The sequence below is a fragment of the Bos grunniens genome, chromosome 2 (assembly GCF_055505025.1).
Source record: "Bos grunniens cultivar Pamir isolate PY7600 chromosome 2, Bosgru_T2T1.0, whole genome shotgun sequence".
NCBI classification, from domain to species: Eukaryota; Metazoa; Chordata; class Mammalia; order Artiodactyla; family Bovidae; genus Bos; species Bos grunniens.
Genome location: NC_141166.1, coordinates 124,098,030 through 124,117,183, shown reverse-complemented (window position 1 = coordinate 124,117,183; position 19,154 = coordinate 124,098,030). Strand labels below are relative to the sequence as shown.

Sequence of the window (19,154 nt, the reverse complement as noted above, 5' to 3'; positions counted from 1 at the left end):
CCAATTCATCGATTTTTCTCCATCCCAATTATCACCATCCCAACCAAATCATTATCATCTTTGGCATACGCTAGAGCATCAGCCTTTTCATACTGTTCTGTTCATGGGGTTCTCAAGGCAAGAATACTGAAGTGGTTTGCCATTCCTTCCCCAGTGGACCACATTCTGTCAGACCTCTCCACTATGACCCGCCCGTCTTGGGTGGCCTCACACAGCATGGCTTAGTTTCATTGAGTTAGACAAGGCTGTGGTCCGTGTGATTAGACTGACTAATTTTCTGTGATTATGGTTTGAGTATCTGCCCTCTGATACCTCTCAAACACCTACCATCTTACTTGGGCTTCTCTTACCTAGGACGTGGGGTATCTCTTCATGGCTGCTACAGCAAAGCGCAGCCGCTGCTCCTTACCTTGGATGAGGGGTATCTCATCACAGCCACCCCTCCTAACCTTGAACATGGAGTAGCTCCTCTCCGCCCTCCTGTGCCCACACAAATTCAGACTTAAATTGAAGAAAATAGCGAAAAGCACCAGACCATTTAGGTATGACCTAAATCAAATTCCTTACGATTATACAGTGGAAGTGAGAAATAGATTTAAGGGACTAGATCTGATAGATAGAGTGCCCTGATGAACTATGGACGGAGGTTCATGACATTGTACAGGAGACAGGGATCAAGACCATCCCCATGGAAAAGAAATGCAAAAAATACAAAATGGCTGTCTGGGGAGGCCTTACAAATAGCTGTGAAAAGAAGAGAAGTGAAAAGCAAAGGAGAAAAGGAAAGATATAAACATCTGAATGCAGAGTTCAAAAGAGTAGCAAGGAGAGATAAGAAAGCCTTCCTCAGTGATCAATGCAAACAGAGGAAAACAAAAGAATGAGAAAGACTAGCGATCTCTTCAAGAAAATTAGAGATACCAAGGGAACATTTCATGCAAAGATGGGCTTGATAAAGGACAGAAATGGTATGGACCTAACAGAAGCAGAAGATATTAAGAAGACGTGGCAAGAATACACAGAAGAACCGTACAAAAAAGAGATTCATGACCCAGATAATCATGATGGTGTGATCACTGACCTAGAGTCAGACATCCTGGAATGTGAAGTCAAGTGGGCCTTAGAAAGAATCACTATGAACAAAGCTAGTGGAGGTGATGAAATTCCAGTTGAGCTATTTCAAATCCTGGAAGATGATGCTGTGAGAGTGCGGCCCTCAATATGCTAGCAAATTTGGAAAACTCAGCAGTGGCCACAGAACTGGAAAAGGTCAGTTTTCAGTCCAATCGCAAAGAAAGGCAATGCCAAAGAATGCTTAAACTACTACACAATTGCACTCATCTCACATGCTAGTAAAGTAATGCTCAAAATTCTACAAGTCAGGCTTCAGCAATAGGTGAACTGTGAACTTCCAGATGTTCAAGCTGGTTTTAGGAAAGGCAGAGGAACCAGAGATCAAATTGCAAACATCCATTGAATCATCAAAAAAGCAAGAGAGTTCCAGAAAAACATCTCTTTCTGCTTTATTGACTATGCCAAAGCCTTTGACTGTGTGGATCACAATAAACTGTGGAAAATTCTTCAAGAGATGGGAATACCAGACCACCTGACCTGCCTCTTGAGAAACCTAAGTGCAGGTCAGGCAGCAACAGTTAGAACTGGACATGGAACAACAGACTGGTTCCAAATAGGAAAAGGAGTACGTCAAGGTTGTATATTGTCACCCTGCATATTTAACTTACATGCAGAGTACATCATGAGAAATGCTGGGCTGGAAGAAGCACAAGCTGGAATCAAGATTGCCGGGAGAAATATCAATAACCTCAGATATGCAGATGACACCACCCTTATGGCAGAAAGTGAAGAGGAACTAAAAAGCCTCTTGATGAAAGTGAAAGAGGAGAGTGAAAAAGTTGTCTTAAAGCTCAACATTCAGAAAACAAAGATCATGGCATCTGGTCCCATCACTTCATGGGAAATAGATGGGGAAACAGTGGAAACAGTGTCAGACTTTATTTTCTGAGGCTCCAAAATCACTGTAGATGGTGATTCCAGCCATGAAATTAAAAGACGCTTACTCATTGGAAGGAAAGTTATGACCAACCTAGATAGCATATTCAAAAGCAGAGACATTATTTTGCCAACAAAGGTCCATCTAGTCAAGGCTATGGTTTTTTCCAGTGGTCGTATATGAATGTGAAAGTTGGACTGTGAAGAAAGCTGAGCACCAAAAAATTGATGCTTTTGAACTGTGGTGTTGGAGAAGACTCGTGAGAGTCCCTTAGACTGCAAGGAGATCCAACCAGTCCATTCTAAAGAGATCAGTCCTGGGTGTTCTTTGGAAGGACTGATGTTGAAGCTGAAACTCCAATAACTTGGCCACTTCATGTGAAGAGTTGACTCACTGGAAAAATTCTGATCCCGGGAGGGATTAGGGGCAGGAGGAGAAGAGGACGACAGAGGATGAGATGGCTGGATGGCATCACCAACTCGATGGACATGAGTTTGAGTAAACTCCGGGAGTTAGTGATGTACAGGGAGGCCTGGCGTGCTGCAATTCATGGAGTTGCAAAGAGTCAGACACGACTGAGCAACTTAACTGAGCTGAACTGAGAGCATCAGCCTCCTGCCTTAGGTCTCAGGACCACTATTACTCCCCTCTAATACATTCTTCACATACTATATTTATCAAATACACAGAGTCAATCATGTTACTCCTCAGACTGAAATGCTTTAGAGGTTTCTCATTGCTTTTAGATTAAACAGGGAAAACTATGCAACTTATGAGGATATTAGGGATGATTTTCTCTGTTTCTGCTTTTTTAGCCTCACTGTCAATCTTTCCTCATTCACTTTGCTCCAGTCAAAGGACTCTTCTTTCAATTCCTCTAATTAGCTATTCTCTCTACCTCAGGGTCTCAAATAATATATTTCTTCTTCTTTTAATGTTCTTTCCCAGTTCACTTCTTCTGCATATGCAAGTTGTAATTATTTTTCAGAAGTCAGATCTAACACCACTTTTCCAGGTAAGCCCAAGTTTCCCCAAGATTTTAGATGCTCTGAAGTCCATTCTAAAGGAGATCAGTCCTGGGTGTTCATTGGAAGGACTGATACTAAAGCTGAAACTCCAATACTTTGGCCACCTTATGCAAAGAGTTGACTCGTTGGAAAAGACCCTAAAGCTGGGAGGGATTGGGGGCAGGAGAAGGGGATGACAGAGGATGAAATGAGAGGATGAGATGGCATCACTGACTCGAAGGACATGAGTTTGAGTGAACTCCAGGAATTGGTGATGGACAGGGAGGCCTGGCGCGCTGCAATTCATGGGGTTACAAAGTGTCAGACACGACTGAGCAATTGAACTGAACTGAACTGAAAGTCCCCTATCTGTCTTCTTCATCTAATTCTTATCAATGATGACCTTGTCTGATGGCCTTACAATGTCTTTCCCTATATAAGCCTCATGAGTAAGGGTCTATCAAACATTGCACTGTAGACCCAGAGAAAAGCACAAAAGATGACTCATAACAGGCAATACATGCACGTTTTCAGTGAGAAATGGACAAATGAGTAAATATTTTCCAGGAATATATATTTAAAATAATTAAACAATTCAATGTTCAGCATCTTAGACACTATTTAAATGAACTAGATTTTAAAAGGCCAAATAGGAGATTAGGTAAGAGAGTTATATGCTCCAGATAAGTGGCTTTTAAATTTTTTTAATGTGGCCTCACAATAAAACATTTTATTTCCTGATCATATAGACATAACACAACCATATTTAAGAACAAAGACACACACACACCCCCACACACAAACACATACAACCTGAAACAAAAATTTAATGAACCAATGAATTTAATGAATTAATCTTCACTAAATTATGTTTTCTTTCCTGTTTGTTTGATTTTTTAAAATGTAGGCAGGACACAGAAAATTGACTTCATGATCCACTATAGATTTTACACTATAATTTAAAATGATTTTTCCAGAAAAATGTAAAAGACACCATGAAAAAGGCCTTTGTCCCAAAAGTAAAGGGTCTGGATAGACAAAAATAAGAGATGGGCACTTGAGACAAAAGGAACAGGTGGCATTTAGTTACAGAATTAGGAGAATACTACCATGATCAGAGACATGTTCCCATAATATAGTAGATAAAGTGGGTAGATAGAATAAATATATATTTTGGTGCTATTTACTAATAAAGATAAAGAACTTTATCTTACATAAAAATGACAAATTTTATAGCACTAGTGTGAAATGATGAAAGTAATTTTGGAAAAAAAATAATTTAGAAGTAATAAGAGTGAGCTGAGAATGGGAGACAGAGCTACTCTTGATATGAGATACTGAGAGATATGAGATATTGGATTAGTGTAGAGATTGCAGGGATGGGGAGAAAGAAACCTATACAAAGTTCAGTAATGTTCGTATTGATCGATCCAACAGGTACTATTATTTTCTCATCAACTTTTCAGAAACTTTTGACACAGTTTACCACTCTTTCCTTTTATCCATGTACTTGACAGAGATATGTAATAGTGATTTCAGTCTTAAAGAAGTCAAAATAGAACTCTTGGTTTTCACCTTTGAATTTGTTTCACAATTTTCCTTCTCAGATACCACCAGCACTATTTCCCAGTCCCTAACATACAAACAGAGATACGCTCTTGGATTTTACATCCGTTTACCACCACCCACTCCCATTTCAGGTACCTAGTAATGTGTGACAAACCACCCCAAAGTAATTGATCTCCTCAGTGTTCTGTAGGTTGACTAGGCTGAACTGAGCAAGGTGCATGTGGTGTATTTTGTGTGTGTGGCCAGACAGTAGCTGGGACTAGAGTCACCTGAGACTTGACAGCACTAAATTATCCAGAATGGTTTCTTTATTTCATGTCTGATGCCATGGAGCTGTTTGGCCTCTCTCCTCCTTTCCACAAGACTCCACCTCCAAATCTCACCCTGTGATTTTTCGTCCTCCAAGGCTACTTCATGCAGCAGCGTGCTTTTCTCAGAGAACCATGCCCTTCTATAGTAGCTGGCTTTCAAGCAGCAGGAAGTCAAAGTTGACAGGCCATTTAAGGGCTATTCCTAGAGCTTGTACAGCCTCAGTTCTGCCATATTCTCTAAACAGAAGCAGTCACAGTGAAAACCCAGATATAAAGCAGTACAGAACAGACTCCACTCCTTGATGGGGTAGTGGCAAGGGCACATTGCAAAAGAGTATGTATAATGGGAAAAGATGGGACTGTATTTGTAAAGTATAACCTGCCACTCACCATACTATATGTAGTCTTACATGTTTTTTTCCCAGTCTCCAAAACATATATTCCATCTAGAGTCCATTTCCAGGGCTAACACCCAACCACATTCAACTATATGACCCCATACCACAATTAATAGCCTCCTCCTTGCATTAACTTTCATCCTCTATAATTTATTCTCTGCATAGAGTTGTCAACGTAATACAAAGTTGTCTGTGGTCATTACTACAGACTATATCATGTCTCCTCCCCAAAGTTCATATGTTGAAGTTCTAAAACCCAAAGTGACTGTATTTGGACATTGGCATTTAGGAGGCAATTAAGGCTAAGTGGGATTATAAAAGAGGAGTCCTAATCCAATGCAATCAATGTTCTTAGAAGAGTCACCAGACAGCTTGCTTTTTCCCTCTCTTCTACTTCTCTCCCATGCAGATGCACACACACACCAAGGAAAGGCCACATGAAGACATAGCAAGAAAGTGGTAGTCTACAAGGCAAGATGAAAGTTCTCACCAGAAACCTAACTGGTTCAAACTTTGGCCTTGACTTGTAACCTCTGAAACTGAAAACCTAAATTTCTGTTGAGGAAAACACCTAGTCTATGGTATTTTATTATGGCAGCCTGAGCAGACTAAAACATTCATTGCCTCCAACTTTTCACCCTCCATTCTATTTTGAACCTACTTCACTTTGTTTTCCTTTACTCCACTAATATGCTTTTCTTCAATATCACCAATTATCAATTTACTAGGGTCTGTTTTTATTCCTTGGGCTTTCCCAGTGGCTCAACAGTAAAGAAACCACCTGCCAATGCAGGGGATGTGGGCTTAATCCCTGGGTCAGGAAAATCCCCTGGAGAAGGGAATGGAAACCCACTCCAGTATTCTTGCCTGGGAAATCCCATGGACAGAGGAGCCTGACAGGCTACAGTCCATGGGGTCACAAGAGTCAGACACGACTTAATGACTAAATCAACCACTATATCATTATTATTTTATAATTTCAAATACCATTTATATGTTGACAACTCTCAAATATATATTTCTCCACTGGTGTTCTTTAAACTCTAGAATTACAAATAAGCTTAACTGGAGGGATCACTATTTCACATAGGATCATATATAGTAACTCCACAAAAATAGGAGGGCCTGCAGAGTATATGAGCATAGAATCAAACAGAAAAGTCACCATACTTGTTGTAGAAATTCTCTCCTAATTGCTTCTTTGTTCATAGCAAAATAAGAAATGAGGTCATCAGCGAAAGCAGGTCATTCCATGGCATTGTTAGGAGCTGCCTTGATGTCTATGGTTATCAATTAACAGGAGATCAGACAATATTTTCAGGTGACTTTTCTCTAGCCATATTCTGCAGCAAGTTTTCGGATCTGGAAAAGGTAAGTAGTTGAATTTAACCAGGGTTGAAGTTAATTCCAAATAACAAAGCGAGAAAAAAGGGACAAAGAATTGAGGGTATGAGCAAATGAGTGATTATAATGATGGAACTGTGAACTCTGGGTTGATCACCACTGTTATCTTTGCCCCATTTAATGTTTTTGCCCTTGAATGTCATTTTATCTGAAGGTTATAATGCCACTGATATTTCCTGCTCATTGCACTAAGCTGGCATTTTCACTTGCCATTTTACCCTTAACAGTTCTAAGTAACTTGTTTTTAGTTTCTCACATATAAATTACAGAATTCAGAGCAGTGGTGATAGTGGAGAGGTTTTAAATCCAGAAATCTGTTTCTCCATCTAAAAGCAATATTTTCTGTTCCCCTTTCACAGATGGAATTAATACCTCTCAAGTAGCATTTATGAAGTTAGAGATGATTTCAGTGATAATTTAGAACCTTAACTTTTGTTTCATCTTTTGAGCCTCAAATGTACAAAATTTTTTCTTACTTTGCTACAACGGAGGGTGATCAATGCATTTCTGCTTTGGGATGTCAAAATAAAACATGAACATTATCTGAAAGAACAATCAGACACAGATTTAAGGAGAACAGTTTTTTTTTTTTCATTTTTAGAACTGTAATCTGCAAGATAGCAGGTCCAGTTGCTACAGCAAGTAGTAAGAGCAGAGCCTGGCTGCTATACTAAATCATTTTTCTGAAAGTTGGCTGGGATCAACTTTCATGAGCCAGCATGGCCACCCACCTCAGAAGCCTTTTGGAGCAGTGTCTTCACCTTACTCGGCACATCCTCCGTGAGGAGTGCTGCTCCCACAGAAATCTTATCCCTTATGGACCGTGGCAGCAGTGTATTTTTCAAAAGCATTTGCAGGTTCAACGTTTGCTCCTGCTAATTGTCCATGGCCTCACTTTGTCTTCAGTCCCTGTTATTTTGAGTTTCCTTGCCTTGTTTCTAATGCTAGATTGCAATTTTATTTTGTTACTATTATAATAAGTGCTGGCTATTTCAATGGCAGGTGAAGAGGATTAAAGTGCATGGGCTCATTCACTGTAAATTAAAAGTGGAACATACTGACAGAAAAATGTCAATAAACCCTGCAGTGATTAGTCCAGGGGATTTGGAAGGTAGACAAGCCACTGCTAGAAAGATGATAGGGAGGGTACCTCGTGGAAGATACCTAGTTTTGTTTTGATGATTGCAAGTACTTTCTAGAAAGTTTGCCTCTGAAATCAATACTATGAAGTCTATATGTAACAGGTATTTCTTAATGGAGGAAGCACTCTAATCAGTCAAGGGGCTATAATAATAAAATGGCTGCACCTAAGGGAACAAGCAATGTAATAACATTATGAGCGCTGTACTGTACTTAAAATCCAGTGATTTATTTGCAAAGAATGCCCTTGAAGTCTTAAGAAACAAAAGTAGTTGACAATATTTTATTTATGAACATTAGAGTTCTAGGTCTGTCATATATGCTTTGTATCTATTAAAATTGTACTTCAGTGAAATGCTGTTAACTAAACAAATTTCACACTTTGATGAATCAAGTAGTTGATAAAGTTTACACATTTTAAAGAAAACACTCTTGCAAAAGAGACTGCAAAATTCATGCATTCTACTTTTGATATCTGCACTGGTTTATTTTGATCTTAGTTTCAAACTTTGTGATAGCTTTTCAAGGTCTATTTACAATGGCACACTTTTCAAAGATCAAGAAATTCCAGTATTATATAGAGAAATTTCCAGGGATTTTAGACAGGTATTCAAAGCATAGGTATTAATACAAATATTGACTTTATATTTTGTTGAACATCTAGATTTATTGTCCCTCAAGGCAAGTATTGACCTTATCTTCCAGTCAATAAATCTCTATGTTCACTGCCACAAAAGTCAATACCTGCTTCATATCCATTTTCTCAGAAAATAACTACTTCTATTCATGCTGCAATGATCAGCACTTAAAAGCAAATGCTTATTAAAAGGAAAGAGCACATGAAAAAATTGTTAACTGGCAAATAAAGAATTTTCTGACTAAGCAAATACATAATCCTAAAATGAATCTAAAATGCCTAAGCTTTTATATGAAGGGTTTGATTTACAAATTATTTTTGCCAAGAAAATAAAAAACTGTTATAATCAGTGAATAGAATGGGAAGGAGAAGAATTAAGCACTTGTTGAGAATTTAGCTAAGCTACTACATGGTACTGCTGCTTTAGCATCCATTTTGTGTCAAGAGAACCTCGGGGGTCATAAGCCATCATTAGTTTCTCATGCAAGTGTAAGCCCTAAATAAAACCAGAGAGTCATAAGTAAATATATATTTCTAGTATGACTTCCCCAACAGCTTTGATGATAAATAGTTTCTCTGCCTTCCAGGGCCTTTCCCTTGGGCTGCTCAGAGATCTTCCCAAACCCGACTCTCTTGGTTATTAACTGACCAATCTAGCTTTAACCCAGGAACCCCAAAACACTCTACCTGCAGATCATAACAAAGGCATATGCCCCAGGTCCTGCCACGCTCTCTGTCTGCATCCTCCTTAAATCTCGCTGTGTGACCCCTGGAGGCATAAGGTGTACTCTCTCTAGGACCTGTGAACAATTTGCTATTTCAATCACCTTGTGGTCTTTTGTCAAACCATCTGACACTCCAGAGCTCTGCTTACCAAATATTAATTTAATGAAGCTATGAGAGTATATAACTTTATGTTTTACAAATTTGTGGTTTGTTTTTTTTTTTTTCCCCAAACTACTAAGGTTTCTTCATAGTTCAATTCAGTACAGTTCAGTCTCTCAGTCATGTCCGACTCTTTACGACCCTATAAACTGCAGCATGTCAGCCCTCCCTGTCCATCACCAACTCCCAGAGTCCACCCAAATCCATGTCCATTGAGTCGGTGATGCCATCCAACCATCTCATTCTCTGTCGTCCCCTTCTCATGCCCTCAATCTTTCCCAGCATCATGGTCTTTTCAAATGAGTCAGCTCTTCACATCAGGTGGCCAAAGTATTGGAGTTTCAGCTTCAACATCAGTCCTTCCAATAAACACCCAGGACTGATCTCCATTAGAATGGATTGGTTGGATCTCCTTGCAGTCTAAGGGACTCTTAACAGTCTTCTCCAACACCATATTTCAAAAGCATCAATTCTTCAGTGCTCAGCCTTCTTTATAGTCCAACTCTCACATCCATACATGACCACTGGAAAAACCATAGCCTTGACTAGAAAGACTTTTGTTGACAAAGTAATGTCTCTGCTTTTTAATATGCTATCTCGGTTGGTCATAACTTTCCTTCCAAGGAGTAAGCACCTTTTAATTTCATGGCTGCAATCATCATCTGCAGTGATTTTGGAGCCCCCCAAATTAAGTCTGACACTGTTTCCACTGTTTCCCCATCTATTTGCCATGAAGTGATGGGACCAGATGCCATGATCTTAGTTTTTTGAATGTTGAGCTTTAAGCCAACTTTTTCACTCTCCTCTTTCACTTTCATCAAGAGGCTTTTTAGTTCCTCTTCACTTTCTGCCATAATGGTAGTGTCATCTGCATATCTGAGGTTATTGATATTTCTCCCAGCAACCTTGATTCCAGCTTGTGCTTCCTCCAGCCCAGCATTTCTCATGATGTACTCTGCTTATAAGTTAAATAAGCAGGGTGGCAATATATAGCCTTGATGTACTCCTTTTCCTATTTGGAACCAGTCTGTTGTTCCAAATCTTCAAAAGAGGGTAGGGATGGGGTGGGAGGTGGGTTGGAGGTTCAAGGGGGAGGGAACATATATATACCTATGGCTGATCCATGTTGATGTATGGCAGAAACCAACACATTATTGGGATTATCTTTCAATTAAAAATAAAGAAAGAAATTTTTTTTAATAAATAAAAAATAAACTTTTGGTTTGAATGCATCCAAAAGAATGAAAGACAAACTTAGCAGTAAATTTAACCAAAAAAGTTAAAAGATTACAGCGTTTAAACTATAAAACATTGTCAAAAGAAATTAAAGATTAAAAAAGTTAAAAAAATAAATTTTGTCTTAAATTGTTGAGAACTTGGGGATTGGGGGTTGTTACTTTAGAATAACCTTGCTTACAAATTGATATAGTATCTAAAAGAGTAATAGATTTACTAATTTTAAGTAGTTCTTTATAACAATTTTCTATTTACTTTTCTATATGCAAGATAGTAAATCTTTGTGGTGGCTTCCTGTGATTTTATTTTAAGCTTTTTCTAATTCAAGAGTTTTGAAAATAAGTAGTCTATATTATGTCCTGTGGGAAACTAGAGTTCTTAACTCTCCTATGTAGGTATCTGAGGAAATGAATGGAGAATCTTGGGGTTATCCTCTCTTTCAAGGGAGAGGATTCAAATGCCTGCTGTGAGCAACAGTCATCTCCTTTATGTGGAGATCACTAACACCATCCAGTAAACACCCAGCGTGAGCACTAAAACTGTTCCCTAGTGCTTGATTCAAATCTCTTCCTCTTAGTAACAGAACGGCTATTCTTCCCCTCTTCTAAGATGTTAGGTGTGGACCTGTGACTCACCAGGAAATATAACCATATGTGGCACACATTATTTCCAAATGGAAATACCCACCTGACCTCACATGAGATGTTAGAGCCAGAAATGTGAAAGCCTGATTACTGACTATGCAGGAAAGCTTACCTGGCAGGTTGCTCAAACCCGTGGTGAACTTGCACTAATAACAAAGAGAAAAAACTTTACATTTAACTTAATAAAGTAAACTTAACTTAATAAAATAAAAATGGGGGAAGGGGAGGGTAGTTGCTTATTCAGCATAACCTAAGCCATTGATGGGCTTCACAGGTGGTGCTAGTGGTAAAGAACCCATCTGTCAATGCAGGAGGTTTAAGAGACATGGATTAGATCCCTGGGTCAGGAGGATCCCCTGGAGGAGGCCATGGCAACCTATTCCAGTATTCTTGCCTGGAGAATCCCACGGACAGAGGAGCCTGCTGGGCTGCAGTCCGTGGGTTCACAGAAAGTCAGACATGCTGAAGTGACTTGGCATTCACATGCACAAACCGTTGACCTCTATACTGTCTAGTAAATGATCAAGGAATCTAGCTCCAGGCATAATTCTTAGCATGCTTTTGCAATAACAGAATCAATGCAATCATGGAGACATCTTTTTTACCAACTCAAAATAAAAAAGGAAGGAAAAAAAAATTTTTTTTAATACAGCATATCTCATTTAGAGATATGAGTCCTTTTCTCTTCTTTCAATACCTTTTATATCATTACTGAATTCTGCTTTCATCTCTAAAAATCACTTTAAGTTTTGCCTTTACCTGAGGTGGCCAAAGGCCAAAAGTTTTCAATCGTAGTTCTCATTAAAATTCTAAACATGATTTCTTCTCCTGTCATCTAATTAAATAAGTTCCCTTTTTTGTGTGTATTCAGCAATAATGCTGTCACTTTTCTATACACTCTACTGGCTATAATTAATTATTACTTTATCTAGAACTTAGTGGACTATAATTCTTCAGGCCAATTTTATAAGAAATATGGTCTTGACAGAAACCTAATCTTGAAGAGATTACAGTGCACCATCATTATGAGTCTCTCTATGGCAGTATATAATCCTATCATGCAATGACAAAGCCCATGGATCTTGGCACTCAGCTACATAAGTTAGTGGAAACAATATTGAAGATGGCAGCCTATTCACCTTTCAGGGTGGCAGCCCTAATGCAGCTGCTTCTCTTCATTTGAGCTCCAGAGGCTGACTCAGGAGATGGTATGACAGAAAATCTTGGAAAAGGAGTTCATCACAGAGTAAAGAAAGAAAAGACTCTCAATATGCTGCACTTTCTCTCTTTGCCAAACAATATATGGCTTTTGTCTCCTTAGAAAGGGGTTTCCTAGGTAATTTTAGGGTGCTGAATGAGGGACGGAGGGACTTATGATCTTTGCGACCATTAGTCCTTGTCATTTCCTCTTGAAAATTATACTCACAGTCTTTTGACCTTCGAAATTCTTTGTTACTTTTTTCACATTTGGTGTAATGGTCTATACCTGTTTCCTACACTTCTTCTATAGCATTTATTTCTTGTTAAAAAATAATTAAATATCACCAAACTACAGAACTCATTTCTCAGAACACTTAATTCCCTTGACCCAAGTGAAATAAATTAAGTTGCAACTCTTAGAATAAAAGCTATTGTTTAACTCCACAAATGGCTATTGTCTCCATATGTGTGTTGGTGTGTATGTGTGTATGATTGCATATACATGCTACCTTATAAATACAATCATTCATACTAAACCCAGTTCAGGAACTAATGCTTTATATACAGACAAATGACAAAAAATCTACTATGTTATGTTAGTTTATTCTGTAATTGTTCCCTGTATCATTTTAATCTTCACAGCTAACATGCAAACAGAAATTCTATCTAATACACCAGAAATTACCTACCACAAAGCTCAAAATTTTTAAAGGAAATGAATATTTTTTGTTTAGCAAAGTGTTTAACTTAGTTAGGGGTAAATGGAAATTTGTCAGGATCGCAGATCTCTTTCAAAGCATGCAGTCAGTGAGGTCTGACTTATTACGTTGGTTAGGTTTGGTTTAGTTTTCTCTTCTAGTGTTTTCATGCAAGGTTTAAATGTAATTTTATTTTTAAAAAAACATGTATGAGAATCCTTTCAGGTACCCTGACCCCCACATCTTTCCTCTATCCATAGCTGAAGATATTTGATCCCCACTCAGCCATGCTCCAGGCTTTAGATTTAGTATGTCTTTTAAAAGAGAAAATTTAGTTTAGTTGATGATTCATCAAGTCAATTGATATTTCCAGTTCTAATTTGATCTCACATAATAGAAACACAGCTGCCCTACAGATGTTGGACTTGCTGGCACCATGGGTGCAGCTGCCCTGCTGAACTCAGGATGTTGGGGCAGAGATGAAGCAGTTATTTCTACACTCAGTGCTCAGAATAGTGGGCACTAAGGATGGTTTATAGCCAGACTTCACTGAGGGTTGCCTGAGGGAGCACCTTGTTCCCTTGTGCACAGAAGATAAGGCTTGGGAAAATTACGTGAGGGGACAAGCACGTGGCAAGTTTGGGTACAGTGGGATTCACCAGGAGAGGGTCTCCCACTGCAAATGATTGTTCTATAGATCTGTGTGGCAAGGATTTGTTAGGAATCCTTGGGCAAGAATGACATGCATCTCTGGCTGAGGGCTGCTGGGCAAGTATCAGGACCCTCTGGGGCCTCTGGGCCCAAAGCCACCTGACCCAGAAATGCTTATGCCCTGAGGGCCTTGAGACAAGGAGTCACTCTGGAAGGAAGGCCAAAGGATCCGGCCAAGGTTGACAAACAGTGCTACAGAAAAATACAGTTTGGGAGGAATCATTGATTAGATTCCCCCCTCAAAAAAAAAAAAAAAAGAAATACACCTGAGTTCCAATAATTCAGTTCCCATCTTTTTGTCCAGGAGACCCTATTTTAAACACTTGCCCAGTATTCTATTTTTAATGGCAGAAAGTGAAGAGGAACTAAAGAGCTTCTTAATGAGGGTGAAGGAGGAGAGTGAAAGAGACTGCTTAAAATTAAATATTAAAAGCTAAGATCATGGCATTTGACTCCATTATTTCATGGCAAATAGAAGGGGAAAAGGTGGAAGTAGTGACAGATTTCTACTTCTTGGTCTCTAAAACCACTATGGATGATGACTGCAGCCATGAAATCAGAAGACAATTACTTCTTGGCAGGAAAGCAGTGACAAACCTAGACAGCGTGTTGAAAAGCAGAGACATTACTTTGCTGGCAAAGGTCCCTATAGTCAAGGCTATGGTCTTCCCAGTGGTCACATAAGGTTGTGATAGCTGGATCTTAAAGAAGGCAGAATGCCAAAGAATTGATGCCTTTGAACTGTGGTGTTGGAGAAGACTCCTGACAGTCCCTTGGAAAGCAAGGAGCTTCAATCAGTGAATCTTAAGGGAAATCAACCCTGAATACTCACTGGAAGGACTGATGCTGAAGCTGAAGCTCCAGTATTTTGGTCATCTGATGCAAATAGATGACTCATTGGAAAAGTCTCTGATGCTGGGAAAGATTGAGCGCTGAAGGAGAAGAGGGCATCATAGGATGAGATGGCTGGATAGCATCACTGATGCAATGGACATGAACTTGGGAAACTTCAGGAGATGGTGAGGGACAGGGAGGTATGGTGTACTGCAGTCCATGGGGTTGCAAAGAATTGGACATGATGGGGCAACTGAACAACAATGACAACATTCTACTTCTTCTTATAGTAGCACCCTGACTTAAACTACTGCACACATTTAAAACTAAGTACAATTCTTGACTTCAAGTTCAGAAGCAGAAAGAACAATCTGTAGATAAGCAACAACTCTTCTGCTATGTCACTTAATACTGAATACTCTTAGAATGTCTTTTCTTATATACCTACCTAGCTAGCTATCTGTTAGTATTTCTGTATCATCTCTGATACTGAACTAATACCTGGATTGGAACCATACACCCCAGGGAACATCTTCAGCCAGAATATTACTTCTTTGTACCTCCACCTGAATTATCCACCAAGTGCCAGCTCCACACTAATGAGGATATTAGTTTAAACCTTTCAGATTTTACTTAAATGACTGTCTTGTAAAATAGTATGCATCTTATAAGCTATTATCAGTGATTTTCCTTTTTCTAAAACTTTATTTATTTTCCCAAGATCAGAGGTATACTTGATTACCTCTTCTTAATATCTTCTGCTTCTGTCAGGTCCATACCATTTCTGTCCTTTATCGAGCCCATCTTTGCATGAAATGTACCCTTGGTATCTCTAATTTTCTTGAAGAGATCTCTAGTCTTTCCCATTCTGTTGTTTTCCTCTATTTCTTTGCATTGATCGCTGAGGAAGCCTTTCTTATCTCTTCTTGCTATTCTTTGGAACTCTGCATTCAGATGCTTATATCTTTCCTTTTCTCCTTTGCTTTACGCTTCTCTTCTTTTCACAGCTATTTGTAAGGCCTCTCCAGACAGCCATTTTGCTTTTTGCATTTCTTTTCCATGCGGATGGTCTTGATCCCTATCTCCTGTACAATGTCACAAACCTCATTCCATAGTTCATCAGACACTCTATCTATCAGAATAAGAAGAGGTGGCAAGAATACACAGAAGAACTGTACAAAAAAAGATCTTCACGACCCAGATAATCACAATGGTGTGATCACTCATCTAGAGCAATACATCCTGGAATGTGAAGTCAAGTGGGCCTTAGAAAGCATCACTATGAACAAAGATAGTGGAAGTGATGGAATTCCAGTTGAGCTATTTCTACTCCTGGAAGATGATGCTGTGAGAGTGATGCACTCAATATGCCAGCAAATTTGGAAAACTCAGCAGTGGCCACAGGACTGCAAAAGGTCAGTTTTCATTCCAATCCCAAAGAAAGGCAATGCCAAAGAATGCTCAAACTACTGCACAGTTATACTCATCTCACACGCTAGTAAAGTAATGCTCAAAATTCTCCAAGCCAGGCTTCAGCAATACATGAACCGTGAACTTCCTGATGTTCAAGCTGGTTTTAGAAAAGGCAGAAGAACCAGAGATCAAATTGCCAACATCCACTGGATCATCAAAAAGGCAAAAGAGTTCCAGAAAAACATCTATTTCTGCTTTATTGACTATGCCAAAGCCTTTGACTGTGTGGATCACAATCAACTGTGGAAAATTCTGAAAGAGATGGGAATACCAAACCTGCCTCTTGAGAAATCTGTATGCAGGTCAAGAAGCAACAGTTAGAACTGGACATGGAACAACAGACTGGTTCCAAATAGTAAAAGGAGTACATCAAGGCTGTATATTGTCACCATGCTTATTGAACTTCTATGCAGAAGTTCAAATTGTCAACATCGGCTGGATCATGGAAAAAGCAAGAGAGTTCCAGAAAAACATCTATTTCTGCTTTATTGACTATGCCAACGCCTTTGACTGTGTGGATCACAATCAACTGTGGAAAATTCTGAAAGAGATGGGAATACCTAACCTGCCTCTTGAGAAATCTGTATGCAGGTCAAGAAGCAACAGTTAGAACTGGACATGGAACAACAGACTGGTTCCAAATAGTAAAAGGAGTACATCAAGGCTGTATATTGCCACCCTGCTTATTGAACTTCTATGCAGAGTACATCATGAGAAATGCTGGACTGGAAGAAGCACAAGCTGGAATCAAGATTGCCGGGAGAAATATCGATAACCTCAGATATGAAGATGACACCACCCTTATGGCAGAAAGTGAAGAGGAATTAAAAAGCCTCTTGATGAAAGTGAAAGTGGAGAGTGAAAAATTTGGCTTAAAGCTCAACATTCAGAAAACGAAGATCATGGCATCAAGTCCCATCACTTCATGGGAAGTAGATGGAGAAACAGTGGAAACAGTGTCAGACTTTATTTTGGGGGGCTCCAAAATCACTGCAGATGGTGACTGCAGCCATGAAATTAAAAGACGCTTACTCCTAGGAAGGAAAGTTATGACCAATCTAGATAGCATATTCAAAAGCAGAGACATTACTGTGCCAACAAAGGTTCGTCTAGTCAAGGCTACGGTTTTTCCTGTTGGTCATGTATGGATGTGAGAGTTGGACTGTGAAGAAGGCTGAGCACTGAAGAATTGATGCTTTTAAACTGTGGAGTTGGAGAAGACTCTTGAGAGTCCCTTGGACTGCAAGGAGGTCCATCCAGTCCATTCTGAAGCAGATCAGCCCTGGGATTTCTTGGAAGTAATGATGCTAAAGCTGAAACTCCAGTACTTTGGCCACCTCATGCGAAGAGTTGACTCATTGGAAAAGACTCTGATGCTGGAGGGGATTGAGGGCAGGAGGAGAAGGGGATGACAGAGGATGAGATGGCTGGATGGCATCACTGACTCGATGGACATGAGTCTCAGTGAACTCCGGGAGCTGGTGATGGACAGGGAGGCCTGGCGTGCTGCGATTCATGGGGTCGCAAAGAGTCAGACACGACTGAGTGACTGAACTGAACTGAAGTGAACTGATACTTGATTATGTAACATATAAGAATATGATATTTTAAGTGTAATCTGAGACCTTCTATTCAAATATCATGTGAATATCAATATTTTGCAAACTTGAACTAGTTTTTGCTGTCATTTTCTAGAAAGAAGTTGCCTAATTCATATTTCTGGCCTCAAAATGTTTAAGCTTTTACCTCATCACAATTTTCTGGTATTTTATACAAAAGCCTGGATAATGATGATAATCATATTGTGATAGCCAAACACAAAATAAACTTTAATAAGATTTTTCCTCATGGTTTTAACCAAAATATTTTTCTGAATTTAAGATTTATATTATTGTAAAAAGTAATAGTAGAGACCTTGAAACACCAAAAATATTGTTTGCTGTTGTCTTCTAAAACAAGAATAAAGGTGTTCTCTTATATTTGTGTTCCCCACATGAAATATCTTCTCACTGTGTTTCAAATACATATGTGACTGTAATAAGCAAGTTTCAGGTAATACTATAGACTTATTTTTCATCATCAGAAGTCATCTCTGATTTTCAACAAATGCTGACTTCTCACCTTGAAAGCCAAGCCGAGTATGAACGATAAAATCCATAAATCAGCTTAGGATTTTCTGCAAAGTCAAGATGGTACTTGAAACTGAAAGTCAGTGACAGTGTTAGTCACTCAGTCATATCCAAGTCTTTGCAACCCCATGGACTGTAGCCCATTAGGATCCATGTCCATGGGATTCTCCATGCAAGAATACTGGAGTGGGTTGCCATGCTCTTCTTAGAAAATGAAAAATAGAAAACCTGTGAACAGCATTCTATTAAAAGTTACCAAGGAAAAAGAAAAACTGTACTCAAATACCTATCATCCTCAAAATACAAAACAAAATAATGTGCCTTCATCACACACACACACACACACAAAATATCTAAAGATTCTAACCTTTTTACTGGCTACAAGCATAACAATTGGATAATGACATATCCTTCTCACTTACAATCACTTACATCACTAACATTTTTCCCTGAAACTGGCTACTAAACAGTGCAACAAGTTTGCTTATGACAACACTTCTTAGAAAAATTGGCATCTTTTGAGTGATTACTAAAATGTTTTCCTTTGCAAAAAAAATGGCGGACACCTCACAGGATATAAGAAATGGATAGGTTGATAGGGTTTTTATGAAGGTACAATGAGAAAGAAGGACAAGACGAGGAGATGCATTTTCATTAAGGATATATATGGTTAGCTGGCAGCTTTGAATTATGATCTGAGGCATAGTGAAGAGAACAAGACAGGAACGATGACCCTATGAGTTATCTGGGCAGCAATGACTGCTGAAAATTCAGGGGGGACATGGGTCCTTCATGAGTTAGAAACTGAAAGAGAAGATATACTAAGTTATACATAGATCCAGAGTTCAGGATCAAAGGAAACACAGC

General features: G+C 39.0%; 1 long non-coding RNA gene and 1 other non-coding gene across 2 annotated transcripts in view; one reads left to right on the top strand and one right to left on the bottom strand.

Moving 5' to 3' along the window:
• Positions 1 to 6,252: 6,252 nt before the first annotated feature.
• The window catches only part of LOC147378700 (uncharacterized), a 30,495-nt gene continuing 17,593 nt past the window's right edge, over positions 6,253 to 19,154 (bottom strand). The window contains exon 2 of the long non-coding RNA XR_015148719.1: positions 6,253 to 6,658. This is a non-coding gene — a long non-coding RNA (uncharacterized LOC147378700). The remainder of the gene's footprint in view (positions 6,659 to 19,154) is intronic.
• On the top strand, positions 13,556 to 13,689 carry LOC147378701 (small nucleolar RNA SNORA43). Its single transcript, XR_015153915.1, has one exon. It is a non-coding gene; the product is annotated as a small nucleolar RNA SNORA43 (small nucleolar RNA).